Raw genomic sequence first — 22,642 nt, 5'->3', positions numbered from 1 at the left:
ACCTTACCCACCACTGCTGTTAATCTAACTGGTCTGTAGTTAGCCGGACTGTCCTTACACCCTTTCTTGAATAAGGGTGTCACATTTGCCACTGTTTAATCCTCTGACACCTCCCCTGTATCCAGGGAAGATTGGAAGATTATAGAAAGCCTTTCTGTTATCTGCATCCACATTTCCTTTTGCAATCTGGGATGAAAGCCATCCGGACCAGGTAATTTATCTTCCTGAAGCATCACCAGCCTTTTCAGTACCTCCCTCTCTCAATTTGTACCCTCTCCATTGCCTCTACACTCTCCACTTCTCCTGATATTTTGTCAAATTCCACTTCCTTAGTGATCATTGATACAAGGTACTCATTAACTAGATTAACATTGCCCTGCAGCTCTAAGTATATATTACCCTCTTTGTCCCTAGTGGGGCCCACTTCACCGCTGACTACCTGCTTATTATTTATATACTGCTCGAAGCTTTTTGGGTTCCCTTTCATGTTGACTGCCATTCTATTCTCGTAGAGATAGGGAATAAGCTAAATATAGAAGATATAAATATTTCCCATCCTTGGGTGAGGTGGAATATTTTTATGCTGTGAGTGGTAATGTCCTGACCCACGAGTGTGGTGGAAGTAGAGACAATCAATGATTTGAAAAGGAAATTGGATGGATACTTGAAGCAAAGGAACTTGCAGGAGGAAAGGGATCGAGCAGGTGAGTGGAACTGAGTATCTGGCTCCGATAATTGCTGCTGTCACTGCGATCCCCCTTAATTTTGTACCAGGTGACAATGTTTGCGTCATGTGGGCTCTCCTCTTAGTTCCAGTAACTGACTCCATTTCAGTCCAATAAGCCTCAAACCAGTCAGCATTCCTCCCATCTCTTTTCCCATACACAGTGGGTGCAGAGTTATAGATGGTGGTGTGCAGATGATTCCACTTTGACACTGCACTGAGGCCTTGAGCATTGTTGTCTGAAAGAGCCTGATCGAGGATGTTGAGGAACTCCTGGGTCCTTTCTGGGTCAGTGGTTTGGCAAGTGTTGATCAGAAGATGAACTTTCATCATGGATGGATGAAGCTTCCTTGGCTGAAGCCTGACCTTGTTACACACCAGGGAGTGGTCAGTGTCACAGTCAGCGCTGTGATAGCTGCGAGTGATGAGGACACTGCTGAGGGTGGTATGTCTGGTGATGATAAGGTCTAGCTGGTGCCAGTGGCGTGATCTCAGATGTCTCCAGGGCACCTTGTGGCACAGCTTGACCTGGAAGTCGCTGTTCATCACACAGAAGCCATGGTGACAGCATAGCTCCAGCAACCTCTGTACATTTTCGTTCATCTTGCAAATCCCCTGGTGCTCGATGCACATGGGCAAAGCTGTGTAGTCAGTATCCAAGCTTGTGTTGAAGTCTCCTGGAAGGTACAGTCCCTCAGTGCTGGGAATTCTACTGATGGCAGTATCAAGTGTCACATAGAATTGATCCTTGACATCTGGGGTGGAGGTGAGTGTCGGGACATGGATGCACATGAGATTAACTGGGCCCACGCTTGTTGACAAGTGAAGAGTAAGAAGTCTCTCTGAGCCTACTGTGGGTGGTTCACTCATCTGAAGTGGCGTGTATTTTACTGTGAAACCCACTCCATGCTCACGAGTTGCCTCTTGGGCTTTCCCCTGCCAGAAGAAGGTGTAGTGTTTCTCTTTGAGGGATCCACTTTGAACGAGTCTAGTTTCTTGCAGCACAGCAATGTCCACATTGAGTCTTGTGAGTTCCTTGTCCATCACAGCTGTCTTGTGTGTGTCATCAACCTGCAGAAGGTTGTCGGTAAGGCCAGGACACATGGTCCTTACATTCCAGCTTGTGATGCGAAGGACTGGTGTCTTCTTTGTTGAGTTTGTTTATCTTGGTGCATAGATTATCAATGCGCCTGTTGAGAGATGACTCTCCAAGCTCCACGCACCCATTGAAGCAAGCAGGTCGTGGCTTCACAGCACCTAACTGACTGGGGGCTGCCCAGCTTGGAGTGAATGGTAGCTATCCAATGAGACACTAAGAGCTCTCCCACTGTCCGAAGTAACCCCTGGCGCTCATAATCTACACCAATTCAATGAGAGCTTATAATCAGTAACTGTTTATTCCCGGGTTGTGCTAATGTTTAACCATGAAGCTGGAGTGTCCTCTCCAGTGCACAGGCCTGGGCAAACAGTATGGAGACCCTGAGCATCAGGACCCCCTCTCAGCATTGCTTGTATTGTCCAAAGGAAAGGAAAAACCAGTACTGTTTGTTACCAGCTCTGCTGTTGGAGTTGCTGAAAAACTGCCTGATAAGTAACAGGTAACCGCCTCCAGGACTCCACTCCGGATTTACTCTCCAGGTTTACTCCCTCAGCCTTCTTATTCATTTATTTTGAGATACAGTACTGAAACAGGCCCTTCCAGCCCACCGAGTCTGTACCGACCATCAACCACCCATTTATACTAATCCTACATTAATCCCATATTCCTACCACATCCCCTCAATTCCCCGACCACCTACCTACACTAGGGGCAATTTGCAATGGCCAATTTACCTATGAACCTGCAAGTCTTTGGCTGTGGGAGGAAACCGGAGCACCTGGCAGAAACCCACGTGGTCACAGGGAGAACTTGTAAACTCTGCACAGGCAGTACCCAGAATCGAACGCGGATCACTGGAGGTGTGAGGCTGCGGTGCTAACCACTGCGCCACTGTGTCTTCTCGAGACACCCATCGAGAAGTGAGACTTTTTGCCCAGAGATGGGGCTCTGTTTCTTGGCATCAGGATGGAACCACACACCAGTGGGCCTGTATGGCATGCACAAGGATATCACACACTGCCCCATCCCTGGGATAGCTCAGAGTCAGACACTGAACAGATTGCAATCCACAAGGACATCACAACCTTCCCACTCTCTGGGACAGGTCAGTGTGACACACCAAACAAACAGCACCCCACAGGGACCTCATAAATGCCACGTCCCTGTGACAGATCAAGGTCAGACACTGCAAATATTGCAACCACAGGAACGTCACAAATTGCCTCATCCCTCGGACAGCTCGGGGTCTGACATTGAACATATTGCAACAACAAGGACATTACTGTATTACTCCCTCCATTCTGAAAAACAAGCATTCACCCTACTTTTTACCCTGCAGCCAATTTTGGATCCACACTGCCACTGCCCCTTTAATCCCATCTGCTTGAATTTTGTTAGCAAGTCATAGAGAGATGCAAAACTGAAACAGGCCATCCGGCCCACTGAGTCTGTGCTGACCAACCACCACCCATTTATAGTAATCCTACACCATAATCCCATATTCCCTACCACATCCCCACCATTCTCTTACCGGCACTGGGAGCAATTTACAACAGCCAATGGACCTATCAACCTGCAGTCTTTGCTTGTGGGAGGAAACCGGAGCACCCAGCAGAAACACACACAGTCACAGGGAGAACTTGCAAACTCTGCACAGGCAGTACCCAGAACTGAACCTGGGTTGCGAGAGCTGTGAGGTTGCAGTGCCAACCACTGTGCCATTGTGCTGCCCCAAGTCTAGTTTATGGTACCTTTTCAAACACAATTTTGATGTCCAGACACGTACCATCAACCTCACCACCCTCGTCAACTCTCTCTGAAACTTCATCAAAGAAATTAATTCATTAATTATTTCAGACACAATCTTCTGTTAACCAATCTGTACTGGCTGTCATTTATTAGCCCATGTTCTACCAAGTGACAGTTAATTTCCTCCTGGATAATTGTCTCCAAAAGTTTCCCCACCACTGACATTAGACGAATTGGTCTGTCGTTCCTGGGTTTATCTCTCTTTTTAAACAGGGCTGTAATATTCGCAACCCTTGCAGACTTATCTTTTAATTCTGGAAAGTCGATTGTGGACAATCACTTTGGGCATGACTTTAACCAATTAAAGCAACAGGATACTTGATTAATAAGTCCAGAACTTTTATTGAGAGTAAAATAGTACTTAATAATTGCAAGTAAAATTATACTTAACAAACTTGGGGAATATAACTTACAGCTCTAGCAGGTGTGTGGACTGGTCGAGCTTGGTCTCAGAGTGTCACGGTCCTCTTTGTCCAGCCTACATCCCTCATCAGGTGGAGAACTTGGTTGATGATCTGAGCCTTTACCCCTGAGGTCTTCTAGTGTTCCTGCACACTGAAACCTGACAAGATCCCTACTTTTAACCCCTGGATTGCCATCACACCACCATGTAAAATAATAATTGGTCCGAGCTGTTGCTAGGTAGATTTAATTTGTTCTTAATAATGTCTTCCACTAACAGCCACCTGTCCTCAGAATCTCAGACATGAGTACAATGGAGTGGTTTCACACTGTCTCCCAATCTGATCTGAAACAAGTTTCCTGTTCATTAAATCTAGACTCTTGAAGGTCACGATGTACCATACCATGGGTTTTATCAGGGGTCCGAGAAAGATCCATTGTTTGAATACATTTAGCTGAAACTGTCCTTTCCCACACAGACACAGAAACTCACAGTAATTAGATTGAACAAACTTTAAATGAAAACTCATTCTCTCTGAAATGTTTATTGATTCATTAATTATAACTCAATCAAGGTTCATTACTTTTACAATCATCTGTTTCAGGATGGGTAGCTACTCAATAATTATACAGGATATAAACGTTAGCACTGAACACAAAATGGTTCCTTTGGTCATGTGTTAATTATAAAAGGGCTGTCGTAACGTTGTTAGTTATTACGATGGATGCATTATAAAAATGGTCAAGTTAAACTAAGATCGAACTACCCAAGCTTACCTCCATCCTCCAGTCCTCTGGCATCATTCCCATATTCAAGGAGGATTGAAAGATTGTGGTTCGAGTCTCTGCTATTTCCACCCTTACTTCCCTCAGCAACCCAGGATGCAGCCCATCCAGACCGGGTGACCTTTCTACTGTGAGCACTGCTAACCTTGTAATTGTCTCCTCTTTATCTATTTTCATCCCCTCCAAATTCTCCACTTCCTCCTCCTTCACTGTGACATTTGCAGCACCCGTTTGTTTTGTGATGACAGATGAAATGTACTTAATTAGTACCTCAGCCACACCCTCTGCCTCCACGGGATCTCCTAATTGACCCACCCTTTCATTGTCTGTCCATCTGTTGGTAAAAGACTTCAGTGTTCCCAGTTATGTGACCTGCTAATCTTTTCTCATACATTCTCTTGCTGATCTCATTTCCTTTTTCAGCTCTCCTCTGTACTTTCTGTATTCTGCTTGTTTCTCTACTGCATATGAATCCTCACATGATTTTTCAGTGAATGGTTTTTGAACTATTTTGTAAAAGGATTTGGTTTTGTAAATTTCTCCCTCGCTCCCCTCATGGTCTGGCAGAAAGTTCAACTGCTGTGTTTTCAAACAGCAACAGCTTTATGTGAAAAGCCATTATGACAGGATTCCGGGTTTTAATCCAGTCACAAATCTGTTTCTGATGTCTTGTGGCTCCAGCTGTCACATGACCTGTCAGAGGATGACCTCATAATTGACCCAGTCATGTGGGAGCTTTGGGTTGATGTTTAAATTGTTTCAAAATAATTTTCCAGAAGGACAATCAAAATGAATCGATATGTAAAAGGTAGATTTTGTGAATTTGTGCTCCCAGTGGAAATTCCTGCAGAGTCTGCTGGTTTTCATATCCCCAATTCCCCACAGTAAACTCTGTGCTCGGAGTCTGTATTCATTACATCAACATTATACAGAATCATTTCATGGGAGACCCCAGTGTGAATTGTAGACAGGTGGGCCAGTTTTAACTTTCAAAGTAACACAGAAGCAAAATACTGCTGATACTGGAAATCTGAAATAAAAACAGAAAATGCTGGAAATACTCAGCAGGTCTGGCAGCATCTGTGGAGAGAGAAACAGAGTTAACGTTTCAGATCTGTGCCCTTTCATCAGAACTGAGCTGAAATTGTCTGAGGGACTGCGATTGTGGAATAAATTTCAGGGTCAAAGACATTGTACTTGGTAAGGATAGGAAGATGGAGATTATTAAGTACAGTGCAAAAATATAGATGCTTTTACATTATTTTAATCAAAATTGATTTAAACTTTGTGCTCATGAATCCTATCTTTTGATCACAATGACACTGATAACAATGGAAAAAGCAAGACTTGCATTTCACGACCACAGGACATTGCAAAGCCTTTTACAGCCAATGAAGGAAGGACTTTTCAAGTGTAGTCACTCAACAGTACAATAGAGTACCCTACAATAAAGATGTATAAGATTCTCACCACACAACTGCCAGACAATGACCATCCCAAACAAGAGAGAATCTAACCATCTCCCTTTGACATTCAATGGCATTACCATCGCTGAATCCCCCACTCTCAACAACCTGGGGGTTACCATTGAGCAGAAACTGAACTGCAGTAGCCATATCAATATTATGGCTGCAAGAGCAGGTCAGAGACTAGGAATCCTGCGGCAAGTAACTCACCTCCTGACTCGCCAAAGCCTGTACATTACTCAGGGGTATGATGGAATACTCTCCACTTGTCTGGCTGGGTGCAGCTCCAACAATACTCAAGAAACTCAACAGGACAAAGCAGCCCGCTTGATTGGCACCCCATTTACAACATTCATGCCCTCCATCACTGGCACACAGTGGCAGCAGTGTGTACCATCCACAAGATGCACTGCAGCAATGTGCCAAGGCTCCTGAGACAGCACCTTCCAAACCCGCGAACTTTATCACCGAGAAGGACAAGGGCAGCAGATGCATGGGAACACCACAACCTGCAAGTTCCCCTCCAAGCCACACACCATCCTGAATTGTAACTGTATCACCCTTCCTTCACTGCTGCTGGGTCAAAATCCTGGAACTCTCTTCATAACAGCAGCACATGGACTGCAGTGGTTCAAGAAGGCAGCTCAGCACCACCTTCTCAAGGCAATTAGGGATGGATAATAAATGCTGGCCAAGCCAGCGACACTCACCTCCCATGAATGAATAAAAAAAAATGATAATATCCTGTAATCCTCCAAAGTAGAAAATTCAGATGGAAATGAAAAATAATAAAACACAGTCAGCATGGATTTCACAAAGAAAGACTTGATTAACCTTATCTTTGAAAAATCAACAGCAAGAGTAATATAGCAGATGTAGAAGAGTTTAAGTTAATGAAGCCTCATCCGTTTATGTGCTTGAACCAACAAATTGTAGGTGAACAAACAAACACACTAACTGACAGAGCTGGGTGTTGTTCTTTCTAAATTACCCTAAAGTAGGGTGTTAATGAGTTAAAGCTTCAGGTTGCTGCAACCAGAATAGCCATTGTCCACTATCAGTTTTACTGTTATAAATAAAGGATGGAATATTCATTGTGAATCTATAGAAACAGTCTGGTCCTGCACACTGCAGACACATCCACGTCATCACCAACCAGCTCTCCTATAATTGGTGCAGTTATTTGACTTTGCCCCATTCGCTCCATGGAATTACTTTTAAAAGATTTTAAATTACAAGCAGTTTTGTTAATGTTCAGCCTTTGAGAAGAAATCATTCCCTGGCCACAGTGGAGAGAGCATTGAATATAAAACAGTCGACTACCAGGTGACACAGTGAAAGCTCATCAGCTCATCTATAATTACTTACTTTTCTTATTTTTGCTCTTGCTATTCGGTTTTTCATCATTTTCAGCTCCTGACTGTGGATATTATTGTGATTAAATGTGAAAAGATTCACTGTGTCTCAGTCCCGGTATATTGACTCTTTCTCTGTACAGTGCTGTATATTCTCAGATACTGACACTGTCTCTCCCTCTCTCAACTTTCCAGCCCTGACATTGCAGAAAGCGCTGCTCAAAGTTACACATTCTGACTGTTTGCAGTTGATTAGTGAGAGATTATTAACGTATCCTTCTGCAGCGCTGCCTCGGTTAATAACAGCAGATCGAAGTCACATTTCAGATACAGAAACCGACGCATCAATTATTCACTCTTTCCCAGAGTGAGTGAGGCCGGGACAAGCAGCAACATTCCGGCCCCACACTCTGCAATTACCCAGCACCAGCGGAAAGCAGTGAATACAGATTCAATCAGTGGGTTAATGTCCATTACAGGGATGCAAGATTCCACGGCCCAGGACAAACATCCCCATACACCGAGAACAAGCTCAGGAAAACCCGGGGGAGTTAATATCCCAATCACTGAGCATTCCAGTCACATTGAACAAGTTCCAGAACTGAGTGAACCTTTCAAAGTACAGAAGTGATGACGAGGTCAAAAAGGTCTGAACAGTTGAGGTGACTGAGCGGTTTCAGCTTCTCTGTTCAGGTTACAGCTTTCACTGGAGGCATGTGTTTAAATCCCACTTCTGACAACTTGATTTTCAGTTACTTTGCAGAGCTTCCTTGAAGGTTTGAGGTAGAGTAAATACTGAGGAACTGTTTCTAACTGCTGAATGGTCAATAACCGAAGGTTATAGATTTAAGGTGACTCACAAAACCAGAAGGAACTTGAGGAAAAATTCCTTTCTGCAACGTGGGGTTAGGATTTCAGTTATGTGGATAGATTGGAGAAGCTGGGGTTGTTCTCTTTGGAGAGGAGATTTGATAGAGGTGTTCACAATCATGAGGGGTCGTGACAGACCCGATAGAAACTGTTGGTAGAAGGATTGAGACTCAGGTAAAAGCTGTGGCTCAGTTGGTCACATTCACCTCGAAATCACAAGCTTCTGGGTTCAGATTTCACAGCTGACACTGCAGTGCAGCACTGAGGGTGTTGAAGGTGCTGCCTTTCAGGTGTGATGTTAAACCAAGACCTGGTCAGCATGTTTGGGTGAATGTAGAAGATCCTATGCTGCAATTTCAAACAAGTGAAGAGCAATTCTCCCTGGTGTTGTGATCAATATTTGCCCCTCAATCAGATCAGTTGGTTATTATCACATTGCTGTTTGTGGGTATTAACTGCTGCATTTCTGACATTACAACAGTGATTACACTTCAAAAGTATTTCATTGTTTCCAAAGTGCTTTGATATGTCCAGTGGTCTTGAAAGGTGCTTTATAAATGCAAGTCTTTTCTTTCTTTATCACAACACATTACTGTGTAAAAATGGTTCCTCATGTCATCTCTGGTGCTTCTGCCAATCACCTGATATCTGTGTCCTCTGCTTACTGACCCTTTTGCCACTGGAAACAGTTTCTCCTTATTTAAACTAAAGAAAACCTCCATGATTTTGAACAAATGTGTCAAATCTCTTCTGAATTTTCTCTGCTGCAAGGAGAACAACCCCAGCTTCTCCAATCTCTCCACATAACTGAAATCCCTCACCCTGCTACCATTGTGGTAAATCTCTTTTTTATTCTTTCCTGGGATGTGGGCCCTGCTGACACAATGTGATTCCTTTCAACGGAGCGGCCCGCTGACATCATCGGACTGTGCCAAGCTGTGCATAGGCACAGCTACATCTTGCCAGGATTAAGTGGCACATGCGTAGGATGATGTCATTGCACAGCGCCAACATCATCGCATATCCGCGCCTGGTCCATCTTCGCACATGTGTGCGAAAGCATCATCGGGTATCCAGCCCCTCACTCAGCTGGAGGAAGCGGCTGAATAGGAGACTTTGAGGCTGGAGCTCTCCCCCCTCGGCAACTCGCTCCAGGCCTCGACGCTTCCTCCCCTCAGCCGCTCGCTCCACACCTCGATGCTCCCCTGGACAATTGTTCCCCACTCGCGTCATCCAGCTCTATGGCCGCTTGCTCTCTACCCCCCAACCCACGCTCCAGCCGCTAGCTCTAGGCCGTGCCACTTCCCTCCTCTAGGCCACTCTCTACTCACTCCGACGTCACACTTTGCAGCCCACCTTGCTTCTTCGGGCGGCGCGTGGAGACTGGACAAACGTGGGAGCAAGTGGCCGAGAGAAGGGAAGCAGCACAGCCTCGAGCTAGCGGCTGGAGGGGAGGTGGGTGGGGAGTGAGCGAACGACTGGAGAATGGGGTGACATGATTGGGAGACAATCGGCCAGGGAAGTAGGTGGGGAGCAGCGAAATCTGGAGCGAGCGACTGTGGAGGGTGGAAGCGGCCGGTGCAAAGCAGGGGGAGAAAGCGAGTTGTGCCACCTAGTGGTTGCATTGTCAGCAAACGCAGCCTTTATTGTCGATCCTTAATTGCCCTTGAGAAGGTGGTGGTGAGCTGCCTTTTTGGAGCTGCTGCAGTCCATGTGTTGTACGTAAACCCACAGTGCTGTTAGGAAGGGATTTCCAAGATTTTGATCCAGTGACAGTGAAGGAATGGTGATATAGTTCCCAGTCAGGACAGTGTGTAACTTGGAGGGGAGCTTGCAGATGGTGGTGTTCCCATTCATCCAATATCCTTCTAGGTGGTCGAGGTTGGGGGTTTGGAAGGTGCTGTCGAAGGAGGCTTGGTGAGTTGCTGCAGTGCATCTTGTAGATGGTACACACTGCTGCCACTGTTCACTGGTGGTGCAGGAAGTGAATATTTAAGGTAGTGGATGGAGTGCTGATCAAATGATCTGCTTTGTCCTGGATGGTGTTGAGTTTCTTTGGTGTTGTTGGAGCTCCACTCATCCAGGTAAGTGGGGAGTATTGCATCACACTCCTGACTTGTGCCTTGTAGATGGTGGACAGGAGGTGAGTTACTTGCAGCAGAATTCCCAGCCTCTGACCTGCTCTTGTAGCTACCGTATTTACTTGACTGATCCAATTCAGTTTCTGCTCATTGGTAACCCCCGGATGTTGATTGTGAAGGATTCAGCAATGGTAATGTCATTGACTGTCAAGAGGAGATGGTTAGATTCACTCTTGTTGGAAATGGTCATTGCCTGGCATTTTTGTGGCGTGCATGTTACTTGCCACTTATCAGTCCAAGCCCAATCTTGCCCAGGTCTCTCTACATGTGGACACGGACTGCTTCAGTATCTGAGGAGTGACTAATGCAACTGAACATTTTGCAATTATCAGTGAACATTTCCACTTCTGACCTTATGATGGAAGGAAGTTTATTGATGAAGCAACTGAAGACCGTTGGGGCCTAGGACACTACCCTGAGGAACTCCTGAGCGATGTCTGGTACTGAGATGATTGGCCACCAACAACCAGCACCATATTCCTTTGCGCAAGGTATGACTCCAACCAGTGGAGATTTTTCTCCTTGATTGCCATTGACTTCAATTCTGCAAGGGCTCCTTGATGCCCTTGGCAAGAGCAGTCACTGTCACCTCACCTCACCTCCTGAATTCAGCTCTTCTGTCCATATTTGGGCCAAGGCCATAATGAGGTCAAGAACTAAGTGGCCCTGGCGGAACCCAAAATGAGCATTGGTGAGTAGGTTATGGCTGTGTAAGTGCTGCTTGATAGCACTGTCAACGACACCTTCCATCACTTTACTGATGATCAAGAGGAGGCTGACGGGGCAGTAATTGACCGGGTTGGATTTGTCCTGCTTTTTGTGTACAGGACATACCTGGGCAATTTTCCACATTGCCGGGTAGATGCCAGTGGTGTAGCTTGGCAGGCGGCGTGGCTAGTTCTGGAGCACAAGTCTTCAGCACTGCAGCCAGGATGTTTTCAGTATCCAGAGCCTTCAGCCATTTCTTGATATCATGTGGAGTGAAGTGGATTTAGCTGAAGGTTGGCACCTGTGATGCTGGGGACCTCAGGAGGAGGCCGAGAAGGATCATCTACTTGGCACTTCTGGCTGAAGATGGTTGCAAATGATTCAACCTTGTATTTTGCACTGATATACTGGTCTCCCTTATCATTAAGGATGGGGATATTTGTGGAGCCTCGTCCTCCTGTTAATTGTTTAATTATCCACCACCATTCAGGACTGGATGTGGCAGGACTGCAGAGCTTTGATCTGATCTGTTGGTAGTGAGATCACACAGCTCTGTCTATTGCATGCTGCTTACGCAAAATGACATGCAAGTAATCCTGTGTTGTAGCTTCACTCATTTTTGGGTCTGCTTCGTGCTGCTCCTGACATGCCCTCCTGCACACTTCATTGAAGCACTATTGCTCCCTTGGCTTGATGGTAATGGCAGAGTCAGGGATATGTCAGGCCATGAGGTAACATATTGTGCTTAAATACAATTCTGCTGCTGCTGATGGCCCACAGTGCCTCATGGATGTCCAGTTTTGAGCTGCCAGTTCTGTTCATTTCTTCCCTCAGATATAATTGACTACTCCGCCCCCGCCCAGTGTGGTTGACAGGACTCTCAACCTCTGCCTTCCCCTTCCCCCTTCCCCTCCCTCCCAGAACTGCGACAGGGTTCCCCTTGTCCTCACTTTCCACCCCACCTGCCTCCACATCCAAAGGATCATCCTCCACCATTTCCGCCACCTCCAGCATGATGCCACCACCAAACGCATCCTCCCCTCCCCTGTCAACATTCTGAAGGGATTGTTCCCTCCGCGACACCCTGGTCCACTCCTCCATTACCCCCGATACCTCGTCCCCTTTCCAAGGCACCTTCCCATGCAATCGCAGGAGATATAATACCTGCCCTTTTCCCTCCTCTCTGCTCATTATCCAAAGCCCCAAACACTCCTTTTAGGTGAAGCAGCGATTTACTTGTACTTCTTTCAATTATGTATACTGGATTCACTGCTCACAATGTGGTCCCCTCTAAACTGGGGAGACCAAACGCAGATTAGGTGGAACACCTCTGCTCAGGCCGAAATCATGACCCTGAGCTTCTGGTTGCTTGCCATTTCAACACTCCCCCCTGCTCTCATGTCAACATTTCTGTCTTTGGCCTGCTCCAGTGTTCCAGTGAAAATCAACCCAAGCTCGAGGAGCAGCACCCGACCTTTTGATTCGGCACTCGACAGCCTTGTGAATTGAACATTGTGTTCAATAACATCAGAGCATGACTGGTGTCAGGCAACCACAAGCATTAACACACTCTTTGCCTTTATCCCAGGACTGCTTTGTTATTTAATCTCTCCTGCCCTCTGCTCTATCAAACACCTTCCCTTTTGTTCTCTCCCACATGCCCCTCCCCTTCACTTGTTTAAAACCTAATTCTTTTCTAACCTGTGTCAGTTCTGATGAAAGGTCACAGACCAAAAACGTTAACTCTGTTTCTCTCTCCACAGGTGCTGCCAGAGCTATTGAGTATTTCCAGCACTTTTTGCTTTTATTTCAGATTTCCAGCATCTGCAGTATTTTGCTTTTATTGTGTCAGAAAGTCTTTCCTTGATTCAGGACTCTTACCTCTCTCCAGAATCTCTCTGCTAAAGATTGAACTTTATCTCATTTCACTCACAGCTCAGGGTCAGTGTGGCACAGTGGGACTTCTGGCTGTCTCCCACTTCACAATCCATCAGTACTGAGAAAACAATGGGGAATATTACCCACATGTTGTGTTCTGTAACTTTTTACAAACACTTTAATGTATATATTGTCTTCCAAAGCAGTGACAGAATGGTGGCTTTAGTGTGTTGTTGAAATAGCTTTGTTGAGTTCGTGCTGTACTAACAGTTAAACAGTTCTTGGTTCAATCCCAGGTTTTGGCAGTTTCAACCTCTCCTGTGTCTTTTTCTTTGGCTCCAATTGTCAAGCTGCATGATTTACTCTGAAATTAGCACCAGAGAACCAAGGCACCAGCGAGCATGAGGAGCTGAAATTAGCACAGATCAAATCCACTTAATATTTCTGACTGAAGATGGTTGCAAATGCTTCAGCTTCATCTTTTGCACTGACGTGCTCAGCACCACCACCATTGAGGATGTGAATGTTTTTGGAGCCTCCTCATCTTGTTAGTTATTTAATTATCCACCACCATTCACGACTGGATGTGGCAGGACTGTGGAGCTGTGATCTGATCCTGAGGGAGATATCCGTGCGTGGAATGGCGGGATGCATGGAGAGTGATCCTGAAGAGGGTGTCCGAGCCTGGAGTGGAAGCTTTCCGTGGAGGTACAGGAGTAGGTCATTCAGCCCCAGTGTTTTATAAAGGTTTAGCATAACTTATTTGCTTTTACTCTATGCCTCTATTCATAAAGCCAAGTGTCCTGTTTCTTCTTAGCAACCTTTTCAAACCTTGATCAAAAAAGATTGGTGTACATTGTCTCATTCTTCCTCCCAAACGGTATCACTTCACAATTTTCTGTGTAAAATGTTATCTGCTGTGTGAAAGCCCATTTTACCAGCGTGTTGAAGTTCCTCTGAAGTGTGTTACTGTCACTGGCATAGATTAGATTAGATTCGATTAGAGATACAGCACTGAAACAGGCCCTTCGGCCCACCGAGTCTGTGCCGAACATCAACCACCCATTTATACTAATCCTACACTAATCCCATATTCCTACCAAACATCCCCACCTGTCCCTATATTTCCCTACCACCTACCTACACTAGTGACAATTTATCATGGCCAATTTACCTATCAACCTGCAAGTCTTTTGGCTTGTGGGAGGAAACCGGAGCACCCGCAGAAAACCCACGCAGACACAGGGAGAACTTGCAAACTCCACACAGGCAGTACCTGGATGAAATTCATGAGCATTCTTTGATGCCATCTCCGTGGAAAGAGCAATCTTACACACCAGCTCAAATTGGGATTTTGTGTGTTTAGTATCTTTTCTCATCCACCAATATAAGCACAAACCTGTCTCATAATGTAGAGTCGAAGAATGTGCCAATGTTGCAATGTGGTGATAAATTCTTCAGTGTCACAATGTACTCACCAACTGTTTCACTACTTTTCTGATTTCTGGATCCATGTTTGTAGCTTTCTGCGATCTCTAGTGGCTTAGGGTTGAGCCTCACTTCAACGAAGAAACGGAAAATTATGATTTAAAGATTACACTGTCAATCTTTCACATCTCTGTCTTCTCCTGAACTTCGAGTTCAAATTTGTTTGTGAAGTTGAGTCACACGTTAAGGCAGCACAGTCTTTGTCTTTGTGAAGGAAGTGATTTGGGAAGGGCTGTTTGAAACTGTCCCTTCTTGCACAGAAATTCAGTGCAAATACTCGATCACTCACAATTTCCTTGAGAGAAATTTGTTCACAATCGCATTCGACACGGAAACTGCCTCAGCATTAATGTCACTGAAGCGGAATGTGACCGTGTTGTATGTTTCAGAATGTTGGTGCCGTTATTTGTCGCTTTTAACCAAGACTGGGAGACAGGGCAAGGTTGATCCGAGGTTGGAATATGTTATCATTCAGGAGCAAGAAAAATCAAAAGGAACAAAATAAGAAAACCCAGTCTCCAGATTTGAGAATCTGTAGATCCGCTTTGGGAAAGTGAATCAGAGCAGAATGAAGGGTGAACTGTCCAGAAGAGATGAAGACACATCTCAGTCAACACGTTCCCCTGGTTTATGATGCTGGAACATTCCTCACTCAGAAATGATTCAACCCAATGACAAACATTCTTACAGCTGATAATTTATGCTACTGATTTAAGGACTGTCTCATGTGGTTACCGAGTGACGACGAGAAGATATTAAACTTTGTTCTATTCAATCTAGCTGTGATAAAGTTTGAATTTTTCTCCCTTTTATAAACAGTATTTGAAGGGTCTCGGTAACAATGTTCAGTGTTGATGAGAGTGGGGTCTGGGTGAGAAGCTGCTGAGTGTGACAGGGTCAGGACTGGATGCAGGAAGTTCTCTGACAGTCTCCCTCCATCTCTCGAATGGGTTTGAGTTGATTTACGACTGGTAGCTTTTATTTTACTTTTCTTATTTAGAGATACAGCACTGAAACAGGCCCTTCGGCCCACCGAGTCTGTGCCAACCAGCAACCACCCATTTATACTAATCCTACATTAATCCCATATTCTCTACCACATCCCCACCATTCTCCAACCACGTACCTACACGAGGGACAATTTACAATGGCCAAATTACCTACCAACCTGCAAGTCTTTTGGAGGTGGGAGGAAACCAGAGTACCCGGCGGAAACCCACATAGACACAGGGAGAACTTGCAAACTCCACACAGGCAGTACCCAGAACTGAATCCTGGTCGCTGGAGCTGTGAGGCTGCGGTGCTAACCATTGTGCCACTGTGCTGCTGTTGGTGTTTTGATAAATGAAGGAAGTTCCCTCCACCCATTTTTTTGGACAGACAGTGTGGTATAAGGATGTAAAGGGTTAATGCTGAAGATAGTGGGATCAACCCCTCCCACGGTCAGAGTGATGATGTAACAGTCACATGAGATGAAGTTTGGGAGAAGAGAGAGCAGCACCAAGGATGCTAGCTTAGCAGGCTTGATGAGTGTGTATAGAGTATAGTGTAAATTAGAAAAGAGTTCTTAGTTCTTTCAGCAGGAACTGTGTCCAGAAAATATCGAGAAACTCACAATTTTATTATTCAGGAGTCGGAACACAGATATTAATTCCAAGTGACAGTTCTGGGACCAATTAACAAAAAAAGTAGAGATAATATTGCTGACTGATTGAAATCCCCCAGTGAGGAGACAGTTAAACAGGTGATCTGTTGGAGCATCCTTCGATCCAAGGTTTCAGCAACATTTAATCTCCCTTTTTGGTGAAATTCTCTGTTATTTGCAACTTTTTTTATCAGCTTTGATGGGCGAGTGAAAAAACTGAAAAAATTGAACAGTTCGATCCTTTCTTTTCTTCCTTCTTCTCTTCTTTCCATCAGTTTCTCTTTTCTGTCCCAGATCAATATAATGATGAGAATCCCACTTTAATCTGCTGTTTCTGGTGTTTTATCCATTCCAATCAAAATTTCAACATTCCAATCAAATCTATTTGTTATTCCACAGTGTCTCTCCATGTGTTTTATTCTGTTGTATTCTTTCACAGTCTGTTTGATGATCAATGTTACATCTCACTGTCTGTTCTGGTGAAGATCAGAAGCAGTGATATCTGTTTACACCACCCGACAAGTCGGCCTGAGGCTGTGCCTCGCTGATCATGTGGCGTTTAAGCAATTCTTCCAGTCAGTTAGTTCAGTTGTCATTTCATGAGTAATTCGGGCATCATGACTTCGTCAGTGACCTAATGGTTCAGGTGTCTGAGTGATGTTAATCATGATGTGTTGAAATGATTGTATGTTCCAGTCTTTCCGTGGTGGGTTTTCACACTGAGTAGAAACGTGTTGGACATGGTCTGGAAATGTTTCACACCGCTCCATTCCCAACTTCATTTCCTTGCAGAAGATATATTTCCATCATTGCACAGCTGGCTGCACAGCCAGAAACTGTGCTGAAGGTGACAGCTATGCTACTGCAAGTGACAAGGTGGCCACGAGGTTAAGGCGATGGACTGCTAATCCGTTGTGCTCTGCACACGTGGGTTCGAATCCCACCCTTGTCGCTAGTTTATGAACTGCATAGTGTATTGTTTATGTTGGGTGAGCTTATTTGTAAAGTCAGCCTCGAAACCTGTTCTTGTCCATGTCCAGACAGTGATTCCAGAATTGGTTTTACTTTATTAAAATTGAGACAGACAATTGGAATTCTTCACCCAAACTGCACTGGAATGAAGATCAAATATGGATCACGAAACAGAGCAGGATTTTTCCTCCCCTCCTTCCTTCCATCTTTACTTTCTCTCGATTTGCACCAAGTGAAAGACAAATGGGAAAAGCAAATGGCGAGGGAGCAGATGCCGAAAATTATCCTTTGGCAAGAAATTTATTTTCAAATCTTCTTGATAGATTAAGTGAGTGAGCAATGCTTTGGCAGATGGAGTTTGAAATGAGGGGTCATCTACTACCTACGACAGATCAGAGTGTTTTTTTGTAAGAGGTGAGATGTTAGAAACGGCAGAGGAGCAGAGACCCGAATACTGAATTAATAAAAGCTAGTGGACTGGCAGAAAATAATGTGAAAAGTGAACAGAATATGAAGATTGGAACTCATGTTGCAGTGAGAGAAAGCTCTGTGCTCCTGAAGTAAATGTCCAAGCCCAGATTGTGGGGAATCTGTGGAGAGTGATTTGGTTTTTATTCATTCTTGGGTGTGAGTATCGCTGATAAGGCTGGCATTTATTACCCATTCCTATTGCCGTTGAGAAGGTGGTGGAGAGCTGCCTTCTTGAACTGATGCAGTCCATATGGTGCAGGAACACCCACAGTGCTATTGGGGAGGGAGTTCCAGGATTGTGATCCAACAACAGTGAAGAAATGGCGATATCGTTCCAAGTCAGGATGGTGAGTGTCTTGGAGGGGAACCTGCAGGTAGTGAGTTCCCATGCATCTGCTGCCCTTGTCCTTCGAGGTGGTAGTGGTCACGAGTTTGGAAGGTGCTGTTGAAGGATATTTGGCGAGTTGCTGCAGTGCACGTGGAGATGGTACACACTGCAGCCACTGTTTACTGGTTGTGGAGGGATTGAATGTTTAAGGTGGTGGGTTAGGTGCCGATCAAGTGCGCTGCTTTGTCCTGGATGGTGTTGAGCTTCTTGAGTGTTGTTGAGTGGGATGTATTCCACCACACTCCTGACTTGTGCCTTGTAGATGGTGGACAGGATTTGGGGTGTCAGGAGGTGAGATACTTGCTGCAGAATTCGTAATCTCTGACCTGCGCTTATAACCACAGCATAGATGTGACTGGTCCAGTTACGTTTCTGGTCAAGATGTTGATGGTGGGGGATTTAACGATGATAATGCTTCTGAATATCAAAAGGTAGATTTTTTTTCTCTCTCATTGGAGATGTTCACTGCTTGGCACTTGTGTGGCCAGAAGGTTGCTTGTCACTTATCAGCTCAAGCCTGAATGTTGTTCAGGTCTTGCTGCTTGCAGGCACAGACTGCTTCAGTATCTGAAGAGTTATGAGTCATCATCTAACATTCCCACTTCTGACTTATGTTGAAGAGAAAGTCGTCAATGAAACAGCTGGGATGTTTGGGTCTAGGACACTACACTGAGAAACGCCTGAGGCAGTGTCCTGGACTGAGATGATTGGCCTCCACGAACCACAACCATCTTGTTTTGTGCGAGGTACAACTCCAGCAAGTGGAGGGTTTTCCCCCTGATTCCCAGTGACTTCAATTTTGCTGGGGATCCTTGATGCCACCCTCACTCAAGGGAAATCACTTTCACCTCTCCTCTGGAATTCCACTCTTTTGTCTCTGTTTGGACCAAGCTGCAATGAGATCATACAAACATAATATCAGAAGAACTAGTAGCAGGAGTAGGCCATTTGGCCCCTCGAGCTTGCTCCGCCATTCAATAGGATCATGGCTGACCTGATCATGACCTCAACCCCACTTTCTTGCCTGCCCACATAACCCTTGGCTCTCTTGTAGATAAAAATCTTGAAGACATTCAATGACCCAGCCTCCACTGCTCTCTGAAGTAGAGAATTCCAAAGATTAATGACCCTCTGAGAGAAGAAATTCCTTCTTAAATGAAAAAGCCCTAAATCTGAAACTGTGTCTCCTAGTTCTAGATTCCACCACAAGAGGAAACATCCTCTCAGCATCTACCCTGTCAAGCCCCCTCAGAATCTTATATGTCTCAATATGTTCACCTTTCATTTTTCTCAACTCCAATGAGTATCGGTCCAACCTGCTCAGCTTTCCTCATAAGACAACACCTTCATCACAGGAATCAATCCAATGAACCTTCTCTCAACTGCCTCCTGTGCAAGTATATCCCTCCTTAAATAAGGAGACCAAAACTGTACACAGAACTCTAGGTGTGGTTTCACCAGCACCATGTACATTTGTAGCAAGACTTCTCTACTTTTATACTCCATCCCCCTTGCAATAAAGGGTAACATTCCATTTGCCTTCCTAATTATTTGCTGTACCTGCATGGTAACTTTATGTGATTCATGTACAAGGACACCCAGATCCTTCTACACCGCAGCATTCTGTGATCTCTCACAATTTAAATAATATTTTCCTGTTCTATTCTTCCTACCAAAGTGGATAACCTCACATTTTCCCACATTCTACTCTATCTGCCAAATTATTTCCTGGAGCTGAGAGACCCTGGCAGAACCTAAACTGAGCATCGATGATCAGATTATTGCTAAGTGTGTGGTGCTTGATAGCACTGTTGGTGACATCTTCCATCACTTTGCTGATGATTGATAGTGGACTGATGGGGCGGCAATTGGGCAGATTGGATTTGTCCTGCATTTTTTTTATGGAGTGGGCACACTTGGGCAATTTTCCACATTGTCAAGTAGATGCCTGTGTTGTAGCACGACTGGAACAGCTTGGCTGAGAGCGCAGCTAGTTCTGGAGCACAAGTCTTCAGTACTGGAGCCGGAAATCTTGTTAGGGTCCATAGTCTTTGCTGTATCGAGTGTCTGCAGCTGTTTCTTGCCATTATGTGGAGAGAAGCGAATTGGCTGAAAACTGGAAGCTGCGATGCTGGGGACCTCAAGAAACCGAGATGAATCATCCACTGAGCAATTTCTGACTGAAGATGGTTTCAAATGCTCCAGCTTCACCTTTTGCACTGACGTGCTCGGCTCCACCAACATTGAGGATAGGGATGTTTTTGGAGCCTCCTCATCTGGTTCGTTATTTAATTGTCCACCACCATTCATGACTGGTTACTTAGTTTCTCAGGGCAGTGTCCTAGGCCCAACCATCCTCAGCTGTTTCATTGATGGCTTTCTCTTCAACATAAGTGAGAAGTGGGAATGTTTGCTGATGATTCCCAACTCATCAGATACTAAAGCAATCTGTACCTGCAAGCAGCAAGACCTGAACAACATTCAGGCTTGAGCTGATATGTGACAAGCAACATTCTTTGATCTGATCCTGAGGGAGATATCCGTGCGTGGAGTGGCGGGATGTATGGAGAGTGATTCTGAAGAGGGTGTCTGAACCTGGAGGGCAGAATCTGTGGAGAGTGGTCCTCAAAGGATGTCCATGTCTGGAGATTTAGGAATTCTGAAGAGGGTCTCCGAGCCCATCGTGCTGGGATGTATGGAGAGTGATCCTGAAGTGGGTGTCCGAGCCTGGAGTGGCAGGATCTGTGGAGAGTGATCCTGATGAGTGTGTGTAAACCTGGAATGGAAGCTTTCTGTGGAGGTACAGGAAGAGGCCATTCATTCCCAGTATTTTATAAAGGTTTAGCATAACTTATATGCTTTTACTCTATGCCTCTATTAATAAAGCCAGGTGTTCTGTTTGCTCTTAGCTACCTTTTCAATCCTTCTAACATTGGTGTACCTTATCTCTCTGCTCCTGCACCCAGTATAGAATTGTAACCTTTCAGTTATATGGCATTCTTCCTTCCAAATTGTATCACTTCACACTTCTCTGTGTAAAATTTCATCTGTTATGTGAAAGCCCATATTACCATTTTTTTTAAGTTCCCCCTGAAGTGTGTTACGATCACTGGCATGGGACAAAATTACAGAGCATTCTTTGATGCGATCTCCATCGACAGAGCAATCTTTTACGCGAGCTCAAATGCAGGATTTTGTGTGTTTCGTATCTTATTTCACCCACCAATATGAGCACAAATATGTCACGTAAATCTTGTTCACTGCAGTCCCTGCTGCTGTTTGCTGCCTATATTTACAGACTTTAATCTCAACCTCGTCACCATGTTCTCTCATATATATTCAGGGGGCATCAGCAGAGAAAATGTACACCAAGCATGGCAAGTGCAAGGAAATGTTTATTTATGTCATTATGTCATGAACATAATATACAAATTTTTACATGTGTGAATCATCAAGATGTGTCTGAATAAATGGAACCCCGTCACAATAAACACTGTCACCTTTCAATGTTTAGCAGACAGGTTTGACGGCCTGATGTGTGTGATTCCCATATTAATGTGTTTGTGCAAAGTTCGGGGAAAGATGGAGAATTGAATAATTTATAGGGAAATCTTTTAAACATATTACCACATCTCTCACTCACAAAGATCTGCAAACACATGGATTCCAAAAGAACCTGAGTACAAAATCACCTAAAATAAACACAGCCAGAGAAACTTGCAATAACCTGTAGCTCAGGGAAAGTACAGATGGATATTGGGCATCTCCTGGCAGGACAGAGTGCCGAATGCAGAAGTACACCAGCGTGCAGGGATCTGCAGCATGTTTGCCCTCTTGAGTCAGCGGTGACTCTGTTGACTGGGTCATGTGTGCTGAATGGATGACGGTCGCTTTGCCAAAGACATGCTCTTTGGTGAGCTTGCTATCAGCACGAGACCAACAGGTCACCCAAGTCTGTGCACAAGGACATCTGCAAAGCGAGATCTCAAGCAGACTGGGATTGGAGTCGATGCATGGGAAGTCCTTCCTGCTGACTGGAATTCCTGGAGAAAGGCATTCAGGAAGACCATGGGAAAAGCAGAGGACAAAAGAAATGACCAGATGGTGGGAAAGAGAGCTCAGAGGAAGGAAACATTATCAGTCGACCTCGGGCCAATGACATTCATCTGTACCAGCTGCGGAAGGGATTGTCACTCACGAGTCATCCTCGACAGCCACAACAAACGATGTTTCATAGAGAGGTGACGTACACCCCGGGTGTAGCCCATCGCCTTCCGAGACGGACGGTTGCCTATTACAATTACAACTACAGCTACAACTACAAGAGCGAGTCAGAGGCTGAGAATACTGCCGTGACGAACTCAGCTCTTGACTCGCCAAAGCCTGCCCACTATCTACAAGGCCTTCCTCTGATTTCAATTACTCATGTATTTGTGATCT

General features: G+C 45.0%; 1 non-coding gene across 1 annotated transcript; it reads left to right on the top strand.

Moving 5' to 3' along the window:
* Positions 1-17,241: 17,241 nt before the first annotated feature.
* trnas-gcu (transfer RNA serine (anticodon GCU)) lies at positions 17,242-17,323 on the top strand. The gene has a single exon. It is a non-coding gene; the product is annotated as a tRNA-Ser (tRNA).
* Positions 17,324-22,642: the final 5,319 nt, after the last annotated feature.

Source organism: Heterodontus francisci, unplaced genomic scaffold, assembly GCF_036365525.1.
Source record: "Heterodontus francisci isolate sHetFra1 unplaced genomic scaffold, sHetFra1.hap1 HAP1_SCAFFOLD_43, whole genome shotgun sequence".
In the NCBI taxonomy this organism is placed as follows: domain Eukaryota; kingdom Metazoa; phylum Chordata; class Chondrichthyes; order Heterodontiformes; family Heterodontidae; genus Heterodontus; species Heterodontus francisci.
This window is presented reverse-complemented; position numbering and strand designations above follow the sequence as displayed.